This window comes from Hordeum vulgare, chromosome 4H, assembly GCF_904849725.1.
Source record: "Hordeum vulgare subsp. vulgare chromosome 4H, MorexV3_pseudomolecules_assembly, whole genome shotgun sequence".
In the NCBI taxonomy this organism is placed as follows: Eukaryota; Viridiplantae; Streptophyta; class Magnoliopsida; order Poales; family Poaceae; genus Hordeum; species Hordeum vulgare.
The window spans coordinates 395,673,981-395,691,921 of NC_058521.1; the positions used below are offsets into that span (position 1 = coordinate 395,673,981).

General features: G+C 42.0%; 1 pseudogene; it reads left to right on the forward strand.

Annotated features, from left to right (window-relative positions):
* LOC123450560 overlaps positions 1 to 17,667 on the forward strand; it is a 40,292-nt pseudogene extending 22,625 nt beyond the window's left edge.
* The last annotated feature ends 274 nt before the right edge of the window (positions 17,668 to 17,941 follow it).

Here is a 17,941-nt window from a genome sequence, read left to right on the forward strand (position 1 = left end):
GCAGTCAAGGGAGTGGAGTCCCAATAAACACCAACGGCAAGTTGAGTGTAGACCGTAACCCTGAATCGTACTCTTACTCGTCGAAGAAAAATATCTGCAACATAAGACGTTGCAGCCGTGTAGGTCAGCATATTGAATATGCCGGCAATTCACATATGAGAGGGGGTAAAATGTCATCTATACTATATGCTAATATGGCAGGTGGGGTTGTAAGTTTTAGCGTAAAGCAAATTTTCTCCTACAACAAGAGGGGCTAAAAGCAAAGTATTACTACACTGTTGGTTGTTAATGAGATGGTTCCGCCAACCAGTTCTCATACCCAAGTTATCAATATTACCCTCGTCAAATATATGTAATGGTGTTGAGAATTCCAGATAACTTCAGTTCCTTTGGCTCAAGTTGTCCATGACCGTGGACACGGCTACTCGATTAGGTTTTAGTACTCTGCAGAGTTTTGCACACGTTCCCCACAAGATTTGATCGCCTCCTTGTATGCCCTCGCACTTCAGGGTGTTTGAAGACCGGATGATCAAAACATGGTCTTTCAACGGGTCCCTCTGAATCCCTGTCGGTGCCCATCCATTCCTACTGTTCTTCTACATCTGCTAGCACCACCTGTCTAGAGTCGCCGCGTTGTCCAACCAAGCCAGAGCCCATAATGACTTGTGGCTGTGCAGGTAAGCCTTGGGTCTTGAAAATATACGTCCCTCTCTTTGAGCCTGGGTGAAGCTTTCCGCAAGATGTCATGGTCGTCTCCAGCATCCCGGGTCATCCACTGGTTTCTCCAGGGAGCCGATCAACCGTCCTTCACCCAGAGTTGCATTGCATCACGAGGTCTTGAAAACTCTTGACTTAACCGGTCTTGGTTATTAAATTATTCTCGCATCACTCGTGATAAACTCTCAACCAGAATCCCGTCTACTCAAGCATAGCAATATGAAATTTGTCGTCCCGGGCCAAGTAACGGGGTTGTTGGGTGCCTACCACATGATACTACAATATGTAACCATAATTTCCAAGTACTTACTCAGCATGCAATTGGGCATAGGATGGTATAACTACGATGCATAAAACATAGGTGATACATGATCAAATGACTGGCCTGGTGATGTTGACGAAGAAGAATTTTCGTTCTCGAGAAATACGTGATAGAACTATTCGTCACTCTCCGATGAAATCTATATAATCAAACATAGTATTCACATAAGCACTCACACTAGCAATCATTCTAGAAATCAATTAACAAACAGCAATAAAAGTTGATGCAATCAAAAATCAATAAGAGAGAGCGCATAAAATCCAAAGGAAACTTCAAAGAAGCTAGGAAGCCTTCTACTACATCAAACACTATATAGTTTTTGTTCTAACTGAAAATAAAACACTAAAATAGAAAAAATAACAGAAAACAAAAATAGAAAATAACTAAGATAACAAAAGTAAAATTTACAAAACAATATTATTTTATAAGTATTTTCAAAATAGGAAATCAAACTAGCAATGCAATCAATTTGCAAGTTAGTATAGAACTAGAATTGATTCCATGCAAACATATAAGAATAAATAAAATAAAATTTTGTTGTTGTTGAAAAGTTACTGGTAAATATCAAAAACAAAATATAACTTGTCACAATTACAAAAAAAAACAAATTAAGAACAATTAATACAAAAGAAATAGCAAGAAAACAAAAAAGGCTAAAACAGAATCTGTTTTGCTTAAAACCCTAAGTAAAAATATTTGAAAAAAATTGAAACTTAAACTACTAAAATATATGATCAATAGGAAACAGTAGCAAAAAGTATTAATTTAAAAGCTATTTTTAAACTCCCGGTATAAGCAAAACAAGCTTTAAATCAAATATGGTCTAATTCAAATTTTATAAATCCAAACATAGAAAAATTATATATGTACAGAAACTACATAAAATTGGTGATCCAACGCAAAAAGAATCACCTAATTCAGAGTTATAGACTAATAGATATGAATTTTCTAAGATTGCAATTTTTTGAAAAAACTGCAATACGGGATTTCGTGAATCTCACCATGGGTGACAGAGAGGAAGAACTCCGGCGAGGTAGCTGCTCCGGCGAGGTGGGGAGGTCACCGGCGGGGTGGCGGTGCGATGGAGGAGGGTGGCAGCGAGTCTCCTCCGTCGAACGGCGTCGTCGGCGAAGCGAAGGGGAGTCGGGGCGGTCGGGGAAGCGCCCGGGGAGTTCCTATCCGGCCGAACTCCGGCGAGCCGAGGGGAGTGGCGAGGAGCGGCGAAAGCTTGGGTTACGGGCAAAAATGAGTTGCGGTGGACGAGGGGAACTCGATGGTGGCCTCGGTTGGGGAGGGGAGGCGGCGGTGGCGCGGTACGGTGGCGGGGCGGTTCTCTGGTGTTGCTCCGGCGAGGCACCAGGGGGCTGGGGCGAGGCAGCGTGGAGCGAGGGGTCGAGGGGGGGCTCGGGGGTGGCGGCTTTTATAGGGGGAGAGGGGGCCGAGGGAAGGAAGGGGGGAATCGGGAAGGGATCCTGTGATGCAGGGGCTCGCCATGGAAGGAGCAGTGGCGCTGGGGAAGGAAAGTCACGGGAGAAAGAAAGAAGGAAGGAAGAAGAAGAGGGAAGGAAAGAAAGAAAAAATAAAAAGAAGGAAAAGAAAAGGAAAAAAATTTAGGAAAGATGGAGTGGCGCTGCGGTGGTGTACGGATTCTGGTTCCCTAGCGATGGGGATCTGGCCCTAGAAAAATATCTCTCGTTTTTTTAGCAGAAACTAAAACGAAATAAAAGGAAACAAATAAAATAATTAATATAGGGTATTATATACCAAAATTTTCAGAAAAATATTTCCTACTCGTTTATCATTTTTCCAACACCAAAATAAAAACTTTTAAAAAATGTTTTTTCAGAAAAAATCCCTAAGGCTTTATTTTCTTTTGGCAAAGTATTTTCCCCATAAACTTGGGTCTTCTTGGCTCAAAATATTTCAGAAATGCCTCACATTTTGGAGGGTCATTTTCCTCCGCTCTTTCTTGCGTGCAAGAATTTTGTCGGGGCATTTTCTCGGGGAAGAAGAAGAAAATATAGAAGAGCAAAAGAAAGTTTTTTTTGAAAGAATTCAAATGCAAACTCTATTCAAATTCTTTATAGTTGAAGAAGTCATGTCATCTTCTCTCATTGCTTTCGAATTTGAATTTACCGGAGAAGGGGAAAGTCATTTTATTCCCTCTCATTCAAAAGTTTTTGAAAAGTTTCAAATTTCACTCAAGTTTCAATCACTCAAGCAAACAAACAAACAATATAATAATTATAGTAACTGTAACATCCCAATTTTCGTAAGGTGGGTAGGTTTGTAACATCCCAATTTTCGTAAATTCGGATGTTAATAGATCATTCATTTGCATCCCACATTTTATGCATCATTGTGTTCCTCTGAAAAATTCTCAAAGATCGATCTTCGATCCGGGTATCATCAGTTGAAGATTCGTGAACAGGATATACCCAAGACAGCCTTTACCACTCGGTACGGCTTGTATGAGTACACGGTCATGTCATTTGGACTGACTAATGCTCCGGCATATTTTATGAATCTGATGAACAAGGTATTTATGGAGTACTTGGACAAGTTTGTCGTGGTGTTCATCGATGACATACTGATATTCTCCAAGAACGAAGAGGAACACAAGGAACATCTGCGCCTAGTTCTGGAGAAGCTTCGAGAGCATAAGCTATATGCAAAGTTCAGCAAATGTGAGTTTTGGTTGAAGGAAGTCGGATTTCTCGGACACGTCATCTCAGGAGAAGGAATAGCAGTGGACCCTGCCAAGGTCGCAGCAGTCACCGAATGGGTAGCACCCACTTCAGTCAAGGAGATCCGCAGTTTCCTCGGACTTGCCGGATATTACCGGAGGTTCATTGAGAATTTCTCAAAGATTGCCAAGCCCATGACAGAGTTATTGAAGAAGGAATCCAAGTATGTTTGGACTGAGGAGTGTGAAACCAGTTTTCAAGAGTTGAAGAAACGTCTTGTTACAGCCCCAGTGCTGATATTGCCGAACATTCGGAAGGATTTCCAGGTTTACTGTGACGCTTCTCGTCAAGGACTTGGAGGAGTGCTCATGCAAGAAGGCAAAGTTGTAGCCTATACATCCAGACAGCTCAGACCTCATGAGTTGAATTATGCCACACATGACTTGGAACTAGCTGCCGTAGTGCACGCTCTCAAGACCTGGAGACATTTCCTGATCGGAAATAGTTGTGATGCTTACACTGATCACAAGAGCCTGAAATATATCTTCACGCAGAAGGAGTTGAACCTCAAACAGAGGCGATGGCTAGAGTTGATCAAGGACTACGACATGAGATTGCATTATCACCCAGGCAAGGCAAATGTTGTAGCCGATGCGTTGAGCCGCAAGAGTTATGTGAACACGCTCACAGCGGGAGGATTACCCCAGGAGTTAGTCGATGATCTCCGAGATCTCAAATTGGAGATAGTTCCAAGAGGATTTGTTGCCACACTGGAAATTCAGTCTACTTTGACGGAAAAGATCCGTGAAGCACAGAAAGCTGACAAAGAGATAGCTGAGATTAAGCAGAAAATGGAAGACGGGAAAGCTAAAGGTTTTCGTGAGGATGAACACGGAACTTTATGGTTTGAGGATCGCATCTATGTGCCCAATGATCCCAAACTCAGGAAGTTGATACTTCAGGAAGCTCATGATTCCCCGTACTCGATACACCCTGGTAACACCAAGATGTATCTGGATCTGAAAGAAAGTTTCTGGTGGACAGGATTGAAGAAAGACATTGCCGAGTATGTAGCTATATGCGATGTTTGTCAGCGAGTAAAAGCCGAGCATCAGAAGCCAGCAGGTTTGCTCCAACCTCTGCCGATACCCGAATGGAAATGGGAAAAGCTTGGTATGGACTTCATCACAGGATTACCTCGGACCCGTTCTGGCTATGATTCTATTTGGGTTGTGGTCGATCGGTTGACCAAGGTAGCTCACTTCATTCCGGTGAAGACTACCTACACTAGTGCCAAGCTGGCCAAGATTTATATGACGAGGATCGTATGTCTGCACGGAGTACCAAAGAGCATTGTGTCTGATAGAGGGACTCAGTTCACATCAAAATTTTGGCACCAACTGCACGAAACCTTGGGAACAAGATTGGAGTTCAGCACAGCATTTCACCCGCAGACAGATGGACAGACCGAGAGAGTTAATCAAATTCTGGAAGACATGTTGAGAGCTTGCGCACTAGACTATGGGTCTAGTTGGGATGACAATTTACCGTATGCCGAGTTCTCATACAACAACAGCTACTAGACCAGTCTGAAGATGGCCCCTTTCGAAGCTCTATACGGAAGGAGGTGCAGAACACCATTGACGTGGGATGGAGTTCGCGACCGACAACTTTTTGGTCCCGACGTCATCCGAGATTCTGAAGAGAAGGTCAAGCTTATTCGTGACCGACTCAAGATAGCTCAGTCCAGGCAGAAGAGTTATGCCGACAGCAAACGCAAGGAAGTAACATACGAAGTGGGAGATCGAGCATATCTTCGGGTGTCTCCACTTCGAGGAATCAAGAGATTCGGTGTGAAAGGAAAACTAGCACCACGTTTCATTGGCCCCTACAAAATTCTTGAACGTAGAGGCGAAGTTGCAAACAAACTGGAACTGCCGGAAGGATTGTCCGGAGTTCATGATGTCTTCCATGTTTCCCAGTTGAAGAAATGCCACGCTGAGATGGCCGATGTTCCGTTGAGAGATACAGTGCCCCTAGAGGCCATACAGCTTGACAGCGATCTAACGTATGAGGAGAAACCCGTCCGAATTCTCGAGACCGCCAACAGAGTTACCCGCAGCAAGATCATCAAGTTCTGCAAGGTGTTGTGGAGCCACCACACCGAGGAAGAAGCCACCTGGGAACGAGAAGAGGATCTTCGTCGAGACCAGCCGCACCTATTTTCTAGTCAACCCGAATCTCGAGGGCGAGATTCATCTTAAGGTGGGTAGGTTTGTAACATCCCAATTTTCGTAAATTCGGATGTTAATAGATCATTCATTTGCATCCCACATTTTATGCATCATTGTGTTCCTCTGAAAATTTTTATCGTTATGTGACTGCAGGCAATTTATCGGAACGGAGATAATATGACTTCTCCCCTGTGAGTTAAAGTCATCATTTTTGATTTTTGCAAATTTTTCCAAACTCCGAATTATTTTAGTCGAGTTTTTTTTCGATCGCGTTGTGTGATCCTAGTGCATAAAACTTTTTTTTAGTTGCATTAGGTGGAACTAGGGTTCCTATATATATTATATATGTATTAGTTGTATATGTATTTTGTTTTCCTAAGTATTCTAGAGCATATATGTATATTAATACCTTTTTTTTTCTAGTATTTTGTTAGCTAGGAAAATATATTTTTTCTGTTTTGTTTTGTTTTTTTTTTATTTCTTTTTGTTGCTGCGGTTTGTTTGTTTTTCAAAAAAAAAAAAAAAACTGCCAGCCCCCATGCATGCACGCATGCAAGCCTTGCATGCAGCCCCAAGCCCCTCTCCAAAGTTCTCCCTCCCCACGTCTCCTCTTTCTTTTTTTTCTTCTCTCCCTCCCCACGTCTCCTCCTTCCTATTTTCTCTCCCTTTTCCTTATTTCTCTCTTCCTTCTTTCTCCTCCCTCTCTTTCCTATTTTTCTCTCCCATGATCTCCTTCCCAAAGTTCTCCCTCTCCTTCCTTTCTACTCTCCTCCCCTAAGCCTATATAAACCCCCCCCCCCACCTCCACCTCTCCCCAACCCTAGCCGCCGTCTCTCCACCGCCGCCTCCACAAGCCGCCGCCGGCGCCTCACCCCACCGCCGCCCTAGCCGCCGCCGCGAGCAGCGGCAGCCGCCCGAAAGCTGCTGCACCTCGGCCTCGCCGCGGAGGAGGAGCCCTCCCCGAACTCTCTCTCCACCGCCGCCTCTTCCCCGCGGAGGAGGAACCTCACCGCCGCCGCCCGACGCCCCACCGCCCGGAGCTACTCCCTCCTTCCTCGCCGGCCATCCCCTTTCTTGCCGGTGCAACACCTCCAGAAGCAGGTAGCAACCTCTCTCTCTCTATTTCATGCACTCCATCTCAGCCATTAGAAGCTTGCCACGTGTGCCTCTCATTAGCACTAGCAGTTTCGTAATTTCTGTCCAGATTTCGAAAACAGAAACTTTCAATCTTGTTTTGATCACAACTTTTTATCCGTACGTCCAATGACATTGATTCTTTTTCCAGTAGCTCACAAATTTCCTGTAGTTTTTAAAAATATATAATGTTTCTGTGTTGGGAATTTTCAAATATAAGTTAGAGCAGATTTAGTTTAAACACTGTTTTGCCTATTCCAGGAGTTTGAAAAATGATATTGAGTTGATTCTTTTTGCTACTGTTTTCTAGTGATAAAACCATACTGTAGTAGAATTTTCAGAATTTTCCAAGTATTTTTACTGGTGTTTTCAACAGAAACAAGTTTCTGTCCTACCGACGCGCGATAAAATTCTTTTGCGTAGTCGTTTGCCAATCATTGCATGTGATGTTATTTTTACTCGTGGCATGATTGAATTGCTTATGGTGTGCTTTGTGTTTGTATCGGTAGATCATCCGGAGTGCGAAGCGTGTTACTTAGAGACGCTCGAGCAGGACAACTATCATCAAGGCAAGTCATCTTTGATCATGTTATTTTACCTATGTTTTCGATGCATAGTAGATCACCTTCTTTGCCCAATTTGCATGCTGACTAGGTACTTGGACACTTTAGTCATAGGTGTAGTATCATGTGGTAGGAACACCAACACCCCGATACTTGGCCCCGGGACGACAATGTTATATATGCTATGCTCTAGTAGACGGGTTATCGGTTGAGTGTATTCCACGAGTGATGTGAGGTTGATATAATAATCAAGACCGGACTAAGACAAGATTTTCAAGACCTCGGACGCAATGCAACACTGGGTGAAGGACGGTTGATCGGCTCCCTGGAAAACCCAGTGGATGCCCGGGATGCTGGAGAGGCCATGTCATCCTGCGGAAAGCTTCACCCAGGCTCAAAGGGACGGACGGAGACTTCAAGACTCAAGGCTTACCTGCACAGCCACAAGTCATTATGGGCTCTGGCTTGGTTGGACAACGCGGCGACTCTGGAGAGGCGGTGCTAGCAGATGTAGACGAACGGTAGGAATGGATGGGCACCGACAGGGATTCAGAGGGACCCGTTGAAAGACCATGTTTTGATCATCCGGTCTTCAAACACCCTGAAGTGCGAGGACAAACCCGGAGGCGATCAAATCTTGTGGGGAACGTGTGCAAAACTCTGCAGAGTACTCAACCTAATCGATTAGCCGTGTCCACGGTCATGGACAACTTGAGCCGAAGGCATTGAATTTCCCCTGAACTCTCGACACAACTTAATAATGATGTGGGTGTTAACAACTATTCGGGTACGAGAATTGGTTGGCGGAACCATCTCGTTAACAACAAACTATGTAGTAATATTTTGCTTTCAAACCCTTTTGTTGTAGGATAAAACTAGCTTTATGCAAAAAAAAAACTTAGCTCCACCGGCCAAATATGCATGTAGAGATAGTGATTATTTTACTCCCTCTCTTGATGATTTGCCAGCATATTCAATATGCTGACCTACACGGCTGCAACGTATCATGTTGCAGAGTACTTTTCCGACCAGGAGTGAGGCTACCGTTCTACGCTCAGCGACATGCCCTTGGAGTCGGATGGACTCGTCTACCTGATGCTTCCGCTTAGTCTTCGTTAGATAATCTCATGAGTTGGCCTTCAGCCACTTTATGGTACTCCTTTATTGTAATAAAGTACTCTTTATGAGATTTCGATTAATAAAGCTGTGTGATTGCACTCTTGAATATATACATTATGTACTGTGTGTGTACCAGCATGATCTTGGGATGGTACAGAAACACCAGAGGCTTGACTCGTTGAGTCGGGTCGCTACAGTAACATTCCAAAATTTGGGATGTTACAGTGGGCCCCGTGATACCTCTCCGTCACACGAAGTGACAAATCCCAGTCTTGATCCATGCTAACTCAATGGACACCTTTAGAGATACCTGTAGAGCACCTTTATAGTCACCCAGTAACGTTGCAACGTTTGATACACACAAGGCATTCCTCCGATGTAAGTGAGTTACATGATTTCATAGTCATAGGAATGTATACTTGACATGCAGAAAACAATAGCAACAAAATGACACGATCATATGCTACATTTATAGTTTGGGTCTTGTCCATCACATCATTCTCCTAATGATGTGATACCGTCATCAAGCGACAACACTTGTCTATGGCTAGGAAACCTTAACCATCCTTGATCAACTAGCTAGTCAACTAGAGGCTCACTAGGGACATTGTTTTGTCTATATATCCACACTGCATTTATGTTGCCATTCAATACAACTATAGCATGCATAATAAACGATTATCTTGAAAGGAAATATAATAATAACTATTTTATTATTGCCTCTAGGGCATATTTCCAACAACTTAGTCCTCACCATATTCTCCTTGAGATAAAGTCACTTAGACTTCGCCGAATCACTCGTGGTAAGTCTTCAAGGTAGACTTTCAAACATTCACAAACTTGGTCACCCGACAATCCACAATGACTCTTGGATGCTCTAGACCATGACGCCTAACCGTCTGGATGATACACAATCTTCAAAGGTAACAAGCACCGGTTGCACACATGACAATTTCTTCAATGATTCCCAATCACTTTGAGGCTCTGGGTCTATGTTTTTTTCCTCACTTAGGGTACTATCAAAATCGTCAGAGGAAGGGTTGCTCTAGATGACACTAGTCAATCTCTCTCTTAGAGCAGCCAACCAACTTATGGTTGTGGGGGTGGATATTTATAGATGGGGGAACCAAACATTATATGGCATAAATACCCCTATGGAAATGACTATTTTCACGATAAGGATCCACTCGACTGCTGGCACACAACACAACAATAGCAGAAATTTGAACTCACAAATTCCCCGAGGCCATTAATTTCCTCACGGTAGGCATTTCGCACTGGTGAAATCCGAACTCCTCAGTGAGACCAATTTCCTCAGCGACGAGAAGAATTTTGCCTCTATTGCTGAAGAAGTTGACTATACTGCAAGAGATTTCCAAAGTCTTCACTCGAAGAAATAGGTAGGTGTAAGTTTTGAGAACAACATGACTTGGAAATATGCCTATGTATTACCTCGACCCCCTTTAAAAGTAAGATGTTTCCAATGACTCAATAAGAAGAAAAGAAAGTATGAAAACAAAGTCTTCTCAAAGTATTCACTTCAGTTTCTTCAAAGGTCACACCAAATTCTTCACTTCAAGAAATATATTTTTAGGGTTCATATTTCATCGGTTGAACCAAATCTTCACTGACTCTTTCTCCTGTGCACACTCACAAACACATTAGCCCCTTAACCCATTTGTCTTCAATGCTCCAAAACCACTCAGGGAACACTAGATGCACCTACAATCTCCTGCCTTTTGGTGATTGGTGAAAAATAGATTAAGTTTTCAACGAGGATAAAAATATGAAGAGTAAGTACACAATATGAAGAATTTGATTGCAAAATAAAGAGGAACTCTCCCTGAAGATGTGTATGTTGAAGAATTTGCATTGGATTGCAAATGCACATGACAGGATGAAATAGTGGAGATCTCCCCCTCTATCTTGGAATCCATTCACGCATTGAATATATAGTACGAAGAATTTGCAATGCATGATGGAAAATTGGGTCTGATGAAATTCATCATGCGTACATAGATATAACTTGAAGAATAAGCATGCAGGAAATAGTTTAAAAGAGTCATACCACCAATGGACTTAAGTTTACAACACGTTACAATAAACACCGTGAGGAACGAGAGTTGTAACTTAACAAAAACATATCCCATATATAGAGACCTGCTTGAAGACTAACTCAAATTTCTCCCCCTTGGTCATCAAATGACCAAAAGGGACAAAATTGAGGATTAACGCATCTGAAGAATTTCATCTTGAATGTGGTGGCGGAGCACCATCATTGTTGTTGGGGTCTGCGTGAAGCACAAGGACTAGTAGAAGTGTCATCAAGATCTTCATATTCATAAGTCTCGCCTAATGAAAAAAATGAGTTGGCCACCAGTTGAGGAACTAGAACTTTCTTGAACTTATTCTTGAGAGAGTATGACCAATCATAGTTCTGCTAAAATTCAGTTATGGTTAGCTCTTCAGCTATCTTGATATGTGAAAGAATGGCCCAACTATGGTCAAAGATATCATGGGCATAGTAGTATTTATTTCTTACCGAGTTTTGTGTCACTGTCATATTGGATAGAATTGCAACCAATTGATGCTTTACCCGATCGTGATTTTGATCCACCTTTTGATGCAAAATGATGAGGATCTAACAGCTCATCATTACTTAGGGAGTTGTACCTTGAGGAATTTTCTATAAGGCAGTTGTTGTAGTGTCACAGGATGAAATGTTGTCTCTCAAAAATTGCGATGTGGGCCGACAAAATTTCCCGTCCAGAGGTCATGTGCCTTCATCTAGAATAGCTTTGCCTTTGCGAGGAATTGAGGAAATTACAAGTTGAAGAATTTCAACTCGAGGCAGATAGCTGAGATGATTTTGGCAATCAGCTATGTAGTTGACTGAAGCCCTATATCTGATGAAGTTTATGATCCGGGGCTCATAAGGCTTCAAATCAAATGGAGACCGAGCAACTCTGACCAAAGTCCTCGTGACAAAATCATGGATATAAATGGAAATACCATGGATGATGTTGAATAGAAAATTCTTCATTATTCCCACAACCTCTTCATCAATAGAGTTGTGCCTTTGATAGGGATGAGGGTTTTGGCCAGTATGCGATAGACAATCCTTGGCTCATACATCATATCCTTTACCAAGAAGGTGGTACGAGGAGCTTGACTTTAGCTAGAGGCTCGATCAACACTTGCATCAAACGGTTTGGAAGACCAGGTTCGTCGTAGACGCGCTTTACATTTTCTTAAGGGGGACCAATCGACACAGCTCGAAGCAATTCACTAACAGGGGCCTTAGAGTGTATATTTTTAATCATCCAGTCAAGCGCCCATGAGTGAATGTCTTCAGGCTCACTAGAGAGATGTGTGGGATCAAGAAGTGGCATGTAGAGGTGGGTGGGGTTAATAGACACTTAATAAGATATATGAGCAGATTTTTAATTTGCTTGAGTTTTAGACATAATTTTGCATAAGTGAAGTTGCATCCAATAGTTCCTACACATGAATATCTAGACATCAAGCAAAATATCATGCATTTTCGAGAACCATAAAGGATGGTGGAGTAGGAAGATCAAATGCAATGAAGACACGGATATTTTGTGTGTGTGGTTCCAATAGGTGGGGCTATCATATGTCCACGTTGATGGAGACTTCAACCCATGGAGGGTAATGATTGCACGAGTCCACAGAGGGCTCCACCCACGATGGGTCAATGAAGAAGCAACCTTGTCTATTCCACCATGGCTTACGTCCAGGAAGGACTAGCCGCACTCGGGGTGGATCTTCACAAAGTAGGTGATCTCCTTGCCATTACAAACTTCTTGGTTCAACTACACAATATTTGGAGACTCCCAAGCGACACCTAGACAATCTAGGAGATACCACTCTCCAAAAGTTAATAGATTGTTTATGGATGAGGAACTCCTTGCTCTTGTGTTTCAAAAGATAGTATCCTCAACACTCAATCATTTGTCACAGAATTTGGCTTGGTAGAAGAGGATGATTGGGTGGAAAAAAACTTGGGAAGCTAGAAATCAAGATTCATATGGCGGGGTCGAATATCTTGATCTCAACAGATGAGTAGGTGGTTCTCTCTCAAAAAATGGATGATGGGCATGTAGATGTGTTGTGAGTTCTCTCTCTATGAAAGAGCGGGGGTGGGTGGTATTTATAGCCATCTCCAAAAATCCAACTTTTAAAACATTATTGCTCAACTCGGTGACGTCAAAGTTAAAAACTTTGTGCAACCGACTAGTGCAAAATGTCCTAACTTTTGGCTTCTCGGTGAGACCAAATGAAACATCTCGGCGAGACCAATTCAAATTAACCTAAGCAGCTCCAGTACTTCGGAGGTTCCGAAAATGAAATCTAAAAAATTTCGGAACTCAAAATCTTGACTCCACCAAGTTGGTCACTTCTTTTCAATTTCACCAAACTATGTCTTGGTTCTACTGAGTTGTTAGGGTTTGGCATAGGTTCTCTATGGGGCTAACTCGGTGGGACCAAAGTGGAAGTCTTGGTTTCCTTGATTTGGTAGTTAGGGTTTTAGACAAAATATTTTCTAAGACTTTGGTTGAGGCTTTTGGTGGCATATCTCTAAGCACTTGAGCAACTAGATCATCATGAGAACCTCATCCCCTTTTAATAGTGTTGGATTTCGTATGGACTCGATTGTGGTTGCTCACATAAAATAAAATGTAGAGTCTTGAAGTTTTTGCCAATAAGATTCCTTCCCAAATAGGGGAATACTTCTCACAATTCCTAGCCATTTCAATATTTGGACTTTTCCCAAAATATACCAAATGAAATTGTTCGTCCAAGAGATAATGTATGTTGTCAATAATTATCAAAACCACCGAGGGAACATATGTGCATTCAATCTCCCCTTTGTTGGTAATTGATGACAACATACAATAAAAGCTTAAATTTGACAGACATGTGACTAAAGCAAGCTCCCCCATATACGTGTGCAGTCCTTTAAAGAATAGTTTCTTTTGGAATGCATGAGTACATGTAGAAGTGAAAACATGAGAAGTCATATGTGTCTTGGCTATATGCATCAACTAGGGATGTGAATGAAGTGTGTTCATGTTCATAAGTTTCTCTTGGAAATAATATGTGCAAGAAGCAAGAGATCATCTTCAACATGAAAGAGGATGCATTACTTACCTTGAGAGCTTAAAGCATTTAAACTAGAGGAAACATATTTGAGAAAATAAGAGTTAGATAACACAAGAATGTTTCTTTCATATAAATGCAAGAGTCTCAAGAGTGCCAAGATTTGGAGGACACGTAGAAGAATTAGTATTATTTTATGATTGACATGTCTCCAAAGGATGTAGTAGAACTTTCTACCATGTCTGTGGAGTTTGATTATTCCTCTCCCCGTGAACCTTATCATGTAGATATTAGGAGTGGGTAGGATGAGATAAGTCTAAAGCACATAGAATGATCAAAAGTCAAATCCAAATCACTTAATCTATCTCCTTTAATAGTTTTGATTTGATCTCTCCCCTTAATATATATGTGTCCTCTCTCCTCTTTAAGGGTGTGTTTGGTTGCAGCCACGGGATGGAATGTCATGGTTCAGACCCGTTACTAGGCTTCGTTCCAGCGTTTGGTATACCAATCGGAGCAGAACCCACTCATCCCCCTTAACAAATATTCGCTCACATGCGGAATATTCTGAGACCTCCAAATCCACGAATCACGCAGAACCACTTCCCCCACTCCCGCAAACCTAATGCTGCTCCTCCGCTTGACCTCCTCCCCCCCTCCTACTCACGTGCGCTGCTGGCCTCTTCCTCCCTCCCTCTGTTGCGTTGTTGGCTCTCTTCCTCCCTCCCTTTGATGTGCCACCAACCCTCTTACTCCCTCCCTTCCTCTGATGCACCGCCATCCCTTTCCCTCCCTTCATTTGCTACGCCCCGGCCGCTCCACATGTAGCACCACCGGCCTTGTTCCTCCTTGCCTCTCTGTTGTGCTTCCGAATGTCTCCCTAGCTTCACCTCCCGCGCGCCCACGACCCTCTCCCTCATTTGATTTGTGAGGAAAGTTGATGCATCTCATCCTCTCTCAATTTGTAGGATAGAAGGTGAAGAAGGCAGGGTCTAGGTGCCACTCTGGCGCGGCGGCACAGCAAAACAGAGCCTCCTCTCCTCAAGGTACAAACCCTTCTTCCTCTCCCCTTGTATTTGCTGTTGTCCAGTACATTTTATTCATCAAACTTTTGTTGGTCAGTATGTATTTTTGTTCAAATTGTTGTTGTCAAGTGCACCTTTGCAATATGTGGTGATGTGTAATTGTTGGTAGCATGTATTAATTGTAGGTGGTCAAGAAGATGAACAAAAGAAAAAGGATTGTTAGGAGAGATGCTATTTTTGTCAAAACTGTTTCAATGGCAGTTATTGTCTGGGCTTTAATAAGGAAGAGAAGACCCCATATTACATATGGCCCAATGCATGAAACAGATAGATTTAATTATCTGAACCAAAAAAATTAGCAAAGCGATGTGTTGTGTAAAAACATGTTAAGGTTTGAAAGAGATGTGTATTTTCGCTTGTGTGACATACTCAGGGATAACAACTTGCTAGAAGATAGTCCACATCTTAGCCTGGAGCAAAAATTAGCGATATTTTTGCATACAATCGAGCATAACCTTTGGAATATGGTTATTTCAGCCAACTTTTGTAGATCATAGGACACAACCAACATCTTTTATAGAAAGGCTCTTCATGCTATAGGCGAGCTTCGTAATGATTATGTAAGGCCACCATCATTGAAGACCCCCACAAAAATTGCAGGAAATCATCGACTTGACCCATGTTTGAAGGTAAATCCAGAAACTATTCGTTAGCTATCTAGGCTATATAATATGCCATTTAATAATTGTTACCATATAGGATTGTATTGGAGCTATCGATGGTACACATGTAGAGTAGGTGTTACCAAAGATGTGGAGCATTCTTTTTGGGGTAGAAGGCCTTCACCACCCAAAATGTGATGGCAGTGGTAGATTTTGATCTACGCTTCACATATGTGTTGGGTGGTTGGGAAGGGTCAGCACATGATGCTACTGTTTTTGCTCATGCATTAGGCTTAAAAGTAGCACCTCGTAAGAAGTTGCAAAAGAAAATTGTTCATTTGTTATAGCATTACAAGAACCATTGCCACCAATTACTATTTCATTTTTTGGAAAGTTCTACCTAGTTGATGTTGGTTATGGAGCAAAGCGTGGGTTCTTACCACCTTTTCGTGCTGTGAGGTACCATTTGAATGAGTGGGGCAACAATCCAGTCAAAAATGATAGGGAGTTGTTCAACCTTAGGCATTCATCTCTACGGGTGACGGTAGAGAGGGATTTTGGATCTCTCAATTGGCGTGTCAAAAATTTAGATGATGCCAAGCCATTCTTCCCTTTCCCGGTGCAAGTAGACATTGTTATAGCTTGTTGTGTTCTTCATAATTATGCACTGCCACAAGCGATTGATGAATTTATTATACTCGAAGTCACATGGACCACCCAACTAGTTCGAACAACAAGGCAGAAAACAAGTGACCATAGGGCCACAGTAGACCGTAGGATGCAAATTGCCGCCAAAATGTGGGATGATAGGCAAATCATGTATGTAGTTTATGAGTGTGAGACACTCCAAGTATTATTTATTGCGTTCAAACCATGTATTACAAGTGCTGAAACCACTCCTTTGGATTTATTTGATGGTTGGACAAATTGTCTTGTTTATGATATTGAAACCATGCATTTGTTCAGATTTCATCCATTTTATTGGTTTGTTTTGATGGCTGGACATATTGCATCATTTATGATATTGAAACCATGCATTTGTTCAGATTTCATCCATTTTATTGGTTTGTTTTCATGGCTGGAAAAATTGTATCATTTATGATATTAAAACCATGAATTATTAAGTTGCAATCTATTTTTCTAATCTTTTGATGGCTTCATAGAAATGGACAATACCGAAGTCACCGCTATGAGTGGGAGCTCCGCAAAGAGTGGGATCATTGTATGGACTACTTCCATGACCAACACGATGCTAGGTTTTTTGGCTTACCTTGTTGCTGAAGGGAAGAGGTCTTCTAGTGGATTCACAGAGGCACATCACATAAAGTGTGCTGCTGTTTTGAATGAGCATTTCAAACTAGCCATCACTAGAGAACAAGTTAGAAACCATCTCAAGAAGTGGAGGAAGATTTGGAGAAGAGCAGTACGCTTCAAGAGTTTAAGTGGAGCTCTCTGGGATGAAGATACTTGCACAATTAGGCTTAGCGAAGAACACTATACATGTCATTACATGGTAAGCTTCTAATGCTGTGGCACATATCATGCTATTTTCTGCCTATAGTATGCTAATAAGTTGCACATTTTTTGTAGACACACAAAGTTGATGCCCCTTTCCAGAACAGCGCAGTTGAAGACTATCATGCCATGGAGACCATTTTTGTGACAACCGTGGCTACTAGGATAAATGCTAGGTCTGCGAATGATCTACTTTCTATAGACGTGGACGATGAAGATAATGGTGAGATGAACACATCACCCAATGTTGGCGAGTCCAAACACCCCAAAGGGCCACCAAAAAATAAGGAAAAGGTAGTGAAAGTTCTTGAACATCCCCTTGTTACCACTCTGAACTATGGGCTCAAACTTGTGGCTAATGCTCTTGTGAAGTCTAGGGATGATGATGGTATTACCCAATGAACTTTAGGATAAGGTCTACAAGTTGGAATATTTTGATGAAGACAACCTAGCCCACTACTATGCTCATCTTGTAGACAATCTGAAGATCGCAAAAGCCTTCATGGTACTTTCCCAAACCAACAAATCTGTTTGGGTGAGTAGGTATGTGAATAAAAACATCTAAATTTGATATGGTTGTATGGTTCTCAAGTATGTGAACTTGACATTTATGGATGTACTGACATTTGGTTGCTTTTGGATACTTGGTATGTGAACAACACGTATGGTTGTACTGCAATTTGTTTTGGATTGTATTGAACCTAGACATCTAATGGCTGATTGCTTTTGGATGTGCCAAATTACTAGCTACCTCATGATATTATTGCTGAAAATTGTGTTTTATGTCAATATATATATTGTTATGTTGTTGTTTTTTCAAAATACAAACAAAATGTTGC